Source organism: Meleagris gallopavo, chromosome 13 (assembly GCF_905368555.1).
Source record: "Meleagris gallopavo chromosome 13, MGAL_WU_HG_1.1, whole genome shotgun sequence".
Lineage (NCBI taxonomy): Eukaryota > Metazoa > Chordata > Aves > Galliformes > Phasianidae > Meleagris > Meleagris gallopavo.
In genome coordinates, this window is record NC_139416.1 from 9,621,018 (window position 1) to 9,633,108 (window position 12,091).

At 45.7% G+C, this 12,091-nt stretch overlaps 1 protein-coding gene across 5 annotated transcripts in view; it reads left to right on the forward strand.

Annotated features, from left to right (window-relative positions):
• LOC104912924 (uncharacterized) overlaps positions 1-12,091 on the forward strand; it is a 149,283-nt gene that overhangs the window by 107,512 nt on the left and 29,680 nt on the right. For 3 of the 5 annotated variants that reach the window (XR_014886016.1, XR_014886014.1, XR_014886015.1), the window contains exons 1-2: positions 6,951-8,876; positions 10,796-10,927. The exons of the other annotated variants lie outside the window; for them this stretch is intronic. The gene's annotated coding sequence lies outside the window, so the exon portion shown is untranslated. Of the gene's footprint in view, positions 1-6,950; positions 8,877-10,795; positions 10,928-12,091 lie in introns of those variants that run through there. 5 annotated transcript variants of the gene reach the window in all.

The following is a 12,091-nucleotide window of genomic DNA, read 5'->3' on the forward strand; positions in this document are numbered from 1 at the left end:
TTTTCCTCTGACCAAGCCGAGTAGTGGGAGTTTGCCTTGGCTGTGACTCATGTGCTTGCAGAGCAGTGTATGCCACATACTCACTGCATGTGATACCCAGGGCACCCACACTGCCCAGGCTGATGGCAGCCTCGGGGAGCGGCTGCCCACTCTGTGTCCAGCAGCACGCTGCTGCTCCACGCTCTCCCTTACTGCTCTGCAGCCTGGAGCAGCAAGATGCCCCACGAGGGGAGCAGGCTGGCCGGCCTGCATTGCCCCATCGCAGAACGGGGAGAACAGGAAGCTGTGGTGACTCAGCCAGCGCTCCTCTCGCTCTGCTTTTGAGGCAGCACAGCCCCTCGCCTGGGGCAGGCTCCTCCGACAGCCTGGTCCTCGGTGAAATGCACTACATCTGGTGCTGTTTGTTTCCTTTCGGTTTTTATCTAGTCCTTCTGGGCTTCCTGTTAGCACCTAATGCCAGTCGGGACAGCAGTGTTCACTGCATGTTGCGAGTTGGCTGTGCAGAAAGCAGTAGGAGCTAGTGGGTACAGCAAAGGGCTGAAGTGCAGCCAGCATGAGTTTTGGGGTGTCCTTCTTGCACTTCTGCATGTCCTTGCTCTCCTGTCCTTGCTCTCCCACCAAGTTGATGTGTGGAGGAAGAAGTGCTGAGGTAGTGAGGGACCTCATGTAGCCTCATGTAGTGCAATGGGTTCTGCACTTCTGCCAGGAAGGGCTGTGGGAAACAAGTGGTAAAGACAAGAAAGTAATCTTTAACATGTGGATTCTGGTTTTTCTTTTTACATATCTCCCCTTTGATTATCTTTTACTCTCACTGATTTTATAACTTTCCCCATCCTCTGTTTACTCACTTGAATATTTCCAGCTTTTCTCTGGCCTGTGAGCTTCTGTTTTTATGGGTGAGCTTGTTTGCCAGGCAGGTTTTCCTCAAACTCTCCCAGTGCCAGTAATTAAGGGATTACTGTAATTACCTTGCTGGTGGAGATACGGGGTATTAACACTTAGGCTGAATGTGCCCACTTTGATTTCTCTGCAGCGATGCTCTGTAGGCTTCGTGCTGAACTCTACTCTAAATGAGTACAAGTGCAGTGTCATTAATGACAGCACTCTTACAATGGGCGTTTCTGTGCTTAAAAAGTTTCTGTACCTTAATGCAACCTGATGCTAGCTACACATGCAAATGTATTACAGGTACAACTTACTTTGTGGCATTAAAAAAAATATAAAAGGAGATTCAAGCTGCACTCTGAAGCGTTTAATGAGCTGTGGGTCAGGTCCCTGGGGCTGGCCAAACTCTGCCAGCTGCAAGTTGGGACGTAATGCTTTCCTTTCACTGTCCTTTGTCTGGCACCAGCCTGAGTGCTCTGCTCCTCCCAGGTTGGAGAGCTCTTCTCGTTTGCACTAGCCTTAAGGGTGCACAAGGAGTTGGAAAATATCACTGATTCTTTGTGGTCCTTCACTCCACATGGCTGCATCAGGGACAGCGTGGCATGCTGCTGATGGCCACTGCACTGTGGTGCAGGTGCAGGAGCGGCTGCAGCCAAATGGTGCCAGTCTGCATCCGAGCGGATGCAGCACCAGCAGATGCACTCCTGTGAGTGCTGAGCAGAGCCCTACCTCTGACCAAAGCCATCTCTGCTGAAGCTGCTGCACTGTGGTTGAGAGCACCCAGCACACCCTCCTTCCAGGCCAGTTCTTGAGGACTGCTGTGCCTTCCCACATCTGGCTGTTTCATGTTTGGCCTGAAATGGCCTTTCTCTGAATGGCAGCTTTTCTCTCACATGCGAGCTCCGGAGGTGATGATAACGTTATATTTTCCTGCAAATTGTGTCTGAGCAGCTGTGTCTTGTTTTCATTTGCTACAATTAAACTGGCGATGAAAACATTCAGGACCTGAATATCCTTCCACTGTGGTCCATACAAAGTTCTTACACTCATGGGAAAAAAATCCAATCCTCAGTTTCCACTTCAGTTCATTATACTTCAGTCTGCATTATGCCCTACTCCCTTTCTAAAGCAGCTGTAAAAGCATTGGTGCTGTCAGAAAGATTGTGCATGAGCTGCACCAGGAAAGAACCCATGTCCTAAATAAGTGCTCCTCATTCACAGGTGACCAGCTTATACTCAGAAATAATTGGTGCTGTTTCTACAGCCTTTAGTTTTTGTTGGTCTCTGTGCCATAGAGGCAGTATGTTATGTATGCCATCTCCGCTTGCTTCCTGTTCCCGGCCAGCTGTGGATTGATGATAGCATCTTCAAGTTGTTGGACTTCCTCTTCTTGTCTTTAATCTCTTTTGGTTTCAAAATGGCCCCAACATTTACGGTTACCAACCACAGCAGTCAGATAGCAGCAGCTGGTGGCCAAGTAGACAACACAGTAAACTTTAAAAACAACAAAAAAAGATCTATTCTTTAGGTGGTATAAGAGGATTTAGTGCTAAGGTTTGGCGATGCACACAGTAATCTCTGAAGTGTTTGGCAGTTAATATCTTGTTTGTGCTAATTCTTGACATTTTCAAGTTCACATCAGCTGTACCTGTAGGAGTAGTGATGACAAAACAACATTTATGCTGCATAGTCTATAAATTCAAAATGTAGCAAATAGAAGAGGATGGTATACTTCTTGAATGCACTTTATTTGCTTGTAATTGTCTCCTTCCTATGAGGTAACATGTTTCTTGCCCTAAATCTCTAGACTACAGATCAGAAAAGCAACCCATTTTATTTAGTTAACACCTGTGCTCAAAGCTAGGCTAAACCAAGCCTAATGTAACCATCCAGTTCTTCAGAAGCAAAGCCACAGGTGATTTTACTTCCTCTTCCTTTCCTTCTTCATTACAGTCTGGTTTCACAGGGCACAGAGCCTGGATGAGCTGCAGAGCAGATGTTTTGAAGAAAGCCCTGGCCAGAAGCCACTTTGTGTCTGTTGTTGGTTGGTTTTGTTTTAAGATAGAGAGGGAAATGTACCTTATTATACATAGGTGTTTCTTCCAAGACGTATGAAAAGTAAGAACAAGTTAGGAAGTGCAAATTTCTTCAGCCAGGTGCTGAGATCTTCCCAGCTGGGAGCACTGCCAATGCCTCGCATAGCTGCATCTTTCACATGTGTCAAGATCATGAAGATAAGAGGAATCGATCAGGAGCCACTGCAGCAGTCATCCACTGAGACAGGTTGCTCGGAAACTTCATGACTTCACCTGGGAAAGACATTATGGGTTTGGAATTTTATAAATGCAGCCAAGTGAATATAGCAAGGAAATGTTTATGTAGTTTGGGATGATCAGAAGGCCTATGGAAATCATGGAGAAAGTCTTCCTTAGAAACAACATAGGTAAGAATGGAAGGGTCAGAGGTTGGATGGAGAGTTTTAATTTCAAGCTAACTGGATGGTTTTTCAGTTGTAAGTGTGGTTGGTAGAGATCCCAGGTGGGATTCAAAAGGATGTAATAGGGGAGAAGCAGGCTGTAGCATCAAAGGTCAGGTCTCTGCTTCCCACAGCTGCTGTAGCTGTATCTGCACTGGAGACTGCTGTGCTCTTGCTGCTGTTACTATTGAGGACTAACGTGTGACGGAGATGTACCCCAAACTGTCATCCTAGGTGTCTGAGCCCAGCTGTAAATTTGCAGGTAGCTGAACTTCTTGCAGGAGGATACTGTGGAAGATAGGTATGTCTGGATGATCAGAGAGGAACAAATCATGAGTTTCTAGTGTCTGGAATCCCTGTTTATCTCTCAGAGACACTGTAAGCATGAGAAAATCTTGGTGAGTGAAATTTTGAGCAGCTCAGACCTTGATTACAGATGGCAGAAGTGACATTCTCTGCTGCCATTGCCGGAATGCACACCCTGTTATCAGCATGGTGCAATGGGAGGTGAGCAGCAACTGCAGTTGAGGGGGAAGATTCATTTCTAACTTGCAGATACGCACCGGGAACGCAGTTATAATTCTGTGTGGTTGGCTTCATAGACTAGAGCTGCAGTGGTGGTAGCAATCTTTGCTTCTGAGTCTTTGTACGAACTTTCTTCAGCCATTATCTATTGGCTGAAGAATATATATATATTAACATTAATATATAACAAGATGCTTCAAGTTGCTGCTTTCCTCTCTCCAGTCCCAGATTGCAAGCTATTTTATTTAATTCTGTTTTACTGTAATAGTTTTATTTAAGACTTTTATTATCTGCTCAGTGTTTCATTGTGAGGGAAGTGGTGTTTATCATTCAGGAATCATGACCACAGTCAGGAGATCTATATTCAGTTCATGATGTTTCCCCACACACTTTATCTTAGGCTTTAACCCTGCAGAGTCTGAGTGCCTTGAGCTAAAGCCAGTTGGAGGTTGGTGTGATCAGTATCACGGACCGAAGGAGGACAGCAGAGGGCTTATCTTCTTTAATCTGCTATCTCGTCATATCTCTTGCTTCATTTATAAAATGAAGACTGTGTCATAAAAGATCCGTTATCACTTGGCTTTAGGGTTGTTCAAGATATTCTGGTCTCAATCATCTTCTGTTGAAACCTTCATACTTTCTGGGTTTGATCCAAACCCAATCAGGACAAATCAGGACAAACTCTCTCAGGCTCTGGAGAGAGCCTGGGAAAGATTATTCTGTGCAAGTCTAGTGGCAAAGTTGTTCTTAGACTGCCTCAGAGCTATGCTGTATCTGGTCCTCCAGCCCCAGTGTGCTTGCAGCATAGCCAGGCTCCCATACTGACGATAGGAGATCCATCCTTTGCAACTCGCACCTGTCTCCTCTTTTTTTGACTCCGTGGGCCAGGATGTAGATTTCACATCCTACACCACATTTTGCAACAGTAGTTTCCTCTTGTCTGATACTGACTCCCGGCAAAATAGCTTCTGCATTCATTTCAGCTGTCCTTGCAGAGCTGCCCACCCAGCAGAGGGGGCTGCCACCAGGTCAGCACACAGGGTGAGCCCATACTATGCACCCAAAGTGAGGCCAGCAACTTTGGTGTGATGCTCTGGAACCCACCTCTCTTACTGCAGTGCCCTCTGCCCTGTGTGTCAGGACAGTGATCCAGGGGGTGAGAGGTGGTGCCTGAGCTGCTGTGCCCCACAGTGGCTGCAGGGAGACCAATGTGGCATCATTAGCACAAGTATGATGGTTGCTATCTCATCAGTCTAGCCATTAGTAAACAACCCGAGTGTTACATAGTCTTTTCATAGTCTTTACAGAACCACTCAACTCAACTGCCCAGGAAGTGCTACAACTGCTAGCCAGGAGTGGCCAGATACTGCCTTTGAGCACATCTGGGTTTTGTTGTGCAAAGGGCTACTTCCCTCCCACTCACACCCTCAAACTCAGAAAAGGGAGAAGCCAACCAAGGGGGAAGGAGACAGAGCTCTGCCTCATCTCATTGGGCTGATACAAACACTCCCTCTGCCCCCACCTGATCTCTGTGACCTGCTGATGCAGAAACAAATTGTCATTGGCAACAAACCATACTGGCCTGAGAGCCACAGATTAGCTTCTGAGAAAGCCTGACGTAACTTATTACAGAGTCTAGAGGGAAGACACCCCCCAAACGCCTCCTCCCTCCCCTTGAATCAAGGATTTCAGTTTTCACGTAATAGGTGGTAGCAGTGAACACAATACACGTGCTTCAACAGGCACATTTACATGTGAGCCAGGTCTCATCTCCAGGCTGCCTCTTTTTTATTTCCCTTTTGGGATTGTGCATACGAATATCAGAGATGCTGAACCAATAGGAGCTGGAAAGCCTCAGCATGCTTTTCAGCCCATATATACTTTGGTTGCCACTGAATATTGCATCAGAAAACTATTTAATGTTGGAGAAAGAAAGAGTACCCCTTCTCTGATATGAATGATATATTCCCAAGAGTCCAAATTTGCTACCTTTGCTTAAGCTAAGCAATACTCTCGTATGTTATCAAAGGCTGAATACTGATTTTTGCCAAACTGGTTTAAGTCCAACGTTTCCCACTGGCTTCGAGAAAGGCAATCTGGATTAACCTCATTGACTGAGAGTTTCAAAGCTTCACGCTTGCAAAGCTATTACATTTAATCTCATCAGTATGAACTGAACACACATGCAGTGTAGGAACAGTAACAAATGGGAGAAGACTGCCCTGAAAGCCCAGCAAGACCTGCCCTCATCAGCCCAGGGCATATAAATCACTTTCTTTTCCAGCTCATTTAACCTTGGCCAGTGTCTTTATACCTTGGTTTGCTTTGTTTCCAAAAATATGTCCGGTCCTCTCTTGATGCATGGCTAAGGATCTCTTCTATCACTGACTCTATCAACTGAGTAGTATCCCAGCCCCAGGTAATTGTGTAATTCTGTCTCAGTTTAAACATATTATTCCCTATTTGCTTTCAAATGAGTTATTTCAGAAACTGCGCTGGTGCAGTGAGGTTCCTTTGGCTTTCTGGTTTCTGCACGCTTCCCAAGTACTCTAACTTTTCACTAATTTTTGTATCTCCCTTCTGCTTCCTGCCATCAGTGGTGGAGCTGCCATTTGAGTCTGCCTGACAGATATGCAAGAAGGAAGGAGAGTTGCTCTTTAATATGAAAACCCAAAAGTTCGTTATGAGTGGTGCCAATGCAGAGGGGCTGAGGAGGTGCCTCATGCTATGGGAGAGGGGTACTTGTGGACTTTAAGTCATGCCTTTGCTGTGCTCTTCAGTGGCAGCTGAGAGCTCCAAGGTGCTCAGGAGCGCCTGAAGTACACCTTAGGGGAACAGCAGCAGAGTGTGTGAAGGGGCTGAGACCAAAAGGGATTTTGAGGCAAGCTGCTGGCATAAGCTCACTGCAAGAACAGCTCATCTGAGTGAGACAGGCTGGTCCAGGAATATTTCAATGTAAAGGCTTAAATAGACCAATTACCATTAAACCACATTCTTGAAAATTAAATTGGGACACTCTATATAGTGACATTACTTCCAAAAGGAGATAACTTCTGTCATGCTGAGTCTCAGATTTGTGGTGACTGGTACACAGTGCTGCTGTCTCACCCCCTCATGTGCATGAGGGGATAGCAGAGCATGTGTACGTTCTTCCTGGTGCTTATTCCTGTATACCAAGTGTGAGAAGATGCACCACGTAGTACTAATGTGTTTTAAATGGAGCCCAGTGTACCTTAGGTGATCAGCGCACATATTCCAGCACAGTGGGCTGTACAAAGTAGATGGCATCATGTAGAGTGCAATTATGTAGATTTTCCATAATGTATTGCTGTTCCAGAAGACATTGTACAAATCACTGGAGTTTTTTTTCTGCAGAAATGTCCATTTTTTGTCATGACTGCCAGCTTGCCAGACTGTTATGTCATCTGCTCAAAGCTTGTTAGGGCTTTGGAGCGCTGTGCAGGAAAATCTCTTGGTGAGACGGGTGTTGTGAATTACAGCCTTGACAACTATGAGAGGGTGCGTGCTGAGGTGTAGCATTAATATTCATATGGGAACAGATGTCTTGGCTATTAGCCAGGACACAACCTTGTTGTGTTAGATGTTCCAGAAAAAGCTGTGGTCCCTGCCTCTAAGAAATCACAGTCTCTATATTGCAAATAAGGAGGATCTGCTGGTTTTATTCCTCAGATAGAAAAGCAGCAGTCTCTGTGTCCATGTTGTTGACAATCCAACAGAAAGCATAGAGAGCAGAAGCTTGACTCATTGGCATGGGTGCAAGAGCTGTTCTTTGAACCCACTGCACTCATGGGAACAGTTTTCTTGGAGAGGTGATTCATCTCTGGGGAAGTCCAGGATGAAGTCTGGACACTGCCTTCTCAAAAGGGACAGCTGCGATCTCTTACGTGGGCTCCTCCCTGATTGTCGTAGCACTAAGATGACTTGCTGCTTCTGGGAATGAGCTACGTGGTGCAGATGTTGTGGACATGCCTCTGTGCTGTCAGTGCTGAGTTACTAAAACTGGGCCCCTTAGATGGAGGTCTTTCTCCGGTGAAGGCTTGCAGACAGTTTAATGAGTCTTTCTCAGGAGACAAAAAAATATTGCATGGGAATTTCCAGAAAGAGCTAAGGTTTTTGTCTTTTGCACATTTTTCCAGAAATCAGGTGTACATTTGATCCACATAGTTGAGGAGTGTACTGCATGGTCCAACCTTGGTTACACAAGGTGATAGCACTTTTTGGTGCTATTTTTTAATAGATTAATCACTTCTCATATACAAGGCTGATACAAATGACCCAATTTTGAGGGGGAAATTACAGTAATTCACTGAGATTTTGGAGCAACCACTGGAAAACATGTCACCAGCCCTGGACAGAGAACTTGAAAAAGATGAGTCAGGAAGAAAAACTGCAGGTGGGGAGACAGAGGACAGTATGTGAAGCCTGGGACCAAAAGGTTCTGCAGCAGATTGTAGCATGGAAGAGTCAACTTTCCAGTGATGGACAGGCCCTGCAGGCTAGTTGAACTTTAGACGTCTTCTTTGGCTAATGTGGTAAAGTTTGAGGGATGGAAAGAGGGGAGAACATAAGACAAAGAGTGGAAAATTTAGATGGGCGGTGTAGACAGGCAAATGTCCAGCTATCGGAAGGACAAATAATAAGAAATCAGAAAGAATATATCTTGAAAGAGCACAGAGATTTGGGGAAACACAAAGACTTTTGAACGATGCAACTCAGAGCAGTTTACAGAGCTCTAAGCACACAGAACCCATCCTTGGCTGCAGAAATTCTTAATCTGGAGATGGCTGGGGGGCTGGAGAACACTCAGGGGAAAAGCTGTATGTGCTTACCCTGTGTTCATACTTCTCCCCAGGCATTTTGCTTTTGCCACTATTGGAGACAGGAGTTAGATGGACCTTTGGCCTGGCTCAGTGTGGTGACTGTCATGTTCTTGTGCCCCTCGTGTTGTGAAAGAGTTGGAGTCCTTGTGGTGAGTCGTTCTTTAGCAGAAGCTGTAGGACAAACTGCACTTAGTACAGCGTGTTGCTGAGTCAGGCACAGGAGGGACCTTCCTGGCATTCCTCAATGCTTTGTGCATTACATACTGAACATCTCATGAAGAGAACACTCCATATATCCCCCAAACACCTGGGCTCTTCACCAAGATGGCTGTACAGAGGTTCGGCAGGTCGCTGCTATGCCGCCATCTCATGCCCAGGCTTCAGCAGGATGGCAGCACAGCTCTCCATCTCACCGCTGCTGTTGCTGTTAGAGCTGAGCAACTGGGCTGCGTGGCTGCCTGGGGACTTCTCCTAGGGCACTGCCCTCACCCCTGGCCCACTGCAACCCTGGAGCCTCCGCGCTTTGGGCTGTCAGCCACAGCGTTCTTGTGAGACTGCTCTTGTCTCTGGGGCAGGGAGGCCTTGGTGGAGCTGTTGTTCCTCTCCCTTGGCTCGCATCTTGGTGGCTGGCGACATCTTGCTGAGCCCCTGCTCTAGCCGTTCTGGCTGCCTCGCTCCTCCCTGCTTCCTTGGGCTTGGTCTTCATGACTCTCCAGAGGCTGTAATTATCTCCCATGAGTAGTGCTGGAGCTATCCTGTTTTGTCTACCAAGAAGGATCTCAATTTTTCCAAGAATACTGTGGCACTTTTTAAAAATAATTGTCTCCTAAGGAGGTAACAGTACTGCTCACCTCCTTTCTGCTTTTCCTCAGAGAAAGGCTCTGTTTCCATCTATTAACAAGGAGGAATAAGGGGAATCTGCGTCCAGAGAAACTGGGAGGGCAAGGAGGGCAGAGCAGCATTTGTACACATATACAGTAATTTCTGCTTGGTGTGTGTATACATGTGCACGTGAGTGACATTTATCAACAGAACATTTTTTCTAAGATCAATACTTTTCTCTGCTTGAGAGAAACAAGCCTTGCCAATAACTGGATTCAATTCATAAGAAACTAGGTGGAAATAATGATGAGGAAATGAGAAAAATAAGCTTTTGATGAAATAATTAATGACTGGTTGTGACACAATCTCACAGCAGCAATCCAAGGCTCAGGGAGATCAGAGGAGCCCATCCGCTGCCAGACAATGCTTACCATGCAAAGCCAAGTAGCCTCCTGTTTGCAATTTAAAATCATAACCATATACATGGACTGCAGTTGGTGGCGGCTTGTTTGTTTTAAGTTCTCCTAACAAAGTAACAGCACTCCCTTCGTCTCATCTGTAGGAGGGGAGACCAGTGGGTTCCAGGCAGCTTGTAGCGTGTAAGACAGGTCCATCTCCAAGCAGCTAAAGCCAGGAGATGAATGTTTCAACATGTGTGAATTGTTCTATTGCCACCAAACTGAACAGAGCTCAGCCGCTCACAGATCTGGTCCAAAAAACTGAAACTAGTGATTCTCAGCTCTGGATGCCTGCAGAAGGATAGGATTTTGACTGTAAAAGGTGCAGAGGAAAAGCAAAACCCTTTATCAGCAGGCTTGCATGTGGTTTAATGAAGTCCTCACCTCCTTAGCAATATCTTTTTATGGACCCATAAGAGGATTAAGTTGAAAAATACCTGGCCTAAAATTAATAGATCTCAGAAGGCCAAGAGCTGACATTGCTTACGCGTGTCACAATGGAGCGGTGGATGAGCTGGTGGTGGTGAGTTGGCTTGTTTCAGGAGTCATCTTTAAAGTAAATCTCCCTGTTGTCCTCCTCCCCCAATTCTGCTGCACAGTAACGTGGTCTATGCTGAGCAAACTGGATTGCTCTGCCTAAAACCAGGTGCTCCAAACAGGCTCTGACTGCCAGTGGGTGGCTTCAGTGCACACAGCCAGGTACAGCTAGTCTGACACCCCCAAAATAACAATGATGTGAATACGAGGATTCTCACACCATGCATTTCATGTTATTCTGCTCTGCACAGCATTACCTGCCAGGGCTAGCAGGACTTTGCTGCCATCCTTTGCTTGGCTCCTAGGAGGAGATGAGCAGTTGGCTGGACACAGAGCTTCCCTGCCTGGGCTGCTCGGCACTGGTCCTGTCCCGAGCAGATGAGGTGAGAGGCAAGAGGGGAGGGAGCCCACTCCTAATCGCTTCCAGAGGTCCTGTTTTCAGCTTGGTCGAAGCACTGCTGAGTCATTTTCATGCAGAATGAGTTATGGCTGTGTTTAAAACCTCTCTATTATCCTTCAGTAATTCAGAGCTCAATCTTGCGTTCTAATGCTGTCCTTCTAAAGTGCAGATTTATATGTAAAACACTTTGCACTTTGGTTTCCTCCTAAATAATAACTAACGTTTTTCTTCTGAAGGCTTTATAACATTAGCTAACTAGTCCTGACAACACCCTGGTTTTCCACATGCACAGCAGAAATCTTGGATGAGCTTCTTAAGGCTGGTGTTTTCAATTCTCATGATTTTATTGTGAGTCTGGGGTGGGCTTTTTCTTCAAGTCTCAGCTCCTGGAAGCACATGATCATATGACTATCTCACTTTTTTTTTTTTTTTTTAAACAATAAATTTCTAATTCTTCAGTTGCAGGGAAAAGCCTGAAAATGTTATCCAAATGCACTGCGAGGCTCAGAAACCAGATGCCAAATGATGAGACGCCAAACTGGATTGCCATTTTTAAATTTCTGAAGTTTTAAGGCAATCTAAGCCTGCTCTGGGTCTCTGCTCATGTTTTCAGAGAACAGAGAAGCTTCTCTTTACAAAGAGGTGAAGGAAAATAAGAACTTCAGGGATGCTAATATTCTCTGTTGCCCATCTCCATGTGCTTTCTGATTCTTATCCTGCATCTGCTTAGCTTTCCACATGGTGACCTGTCACGTTCCTCACAGTGGTAAAGAAAAGCACACACATAAATCTTTGCTGGAATGGAGCGAATTTTAAATCAAATCAAATTTTCACAAACAAATAAGATCAAGGTTTTAAACTGTTCCATCTGTGACTGTGCACTCATAGGGTGCAATGTGCCCTGGGCCTGGGCAGGCAGTTTGTGACACTCAGCGCTACTGTAACACAGCAACCATTGCTGCTGCAGCTACTACCAATAAAACAGATTTGTTAATGTTGTGATTGTGATCATCTGCTTAGAAAGGTGCATTAAAGCTTCTGGTAGGCTCTTCTTGCACTGTGGTGCTGCAAACCAGCTATTTCCACATTGTAAAAGGAACTGGACGGCAGAAAGTGATAAACATTACTGATTTTGTGTTTCTTTTAC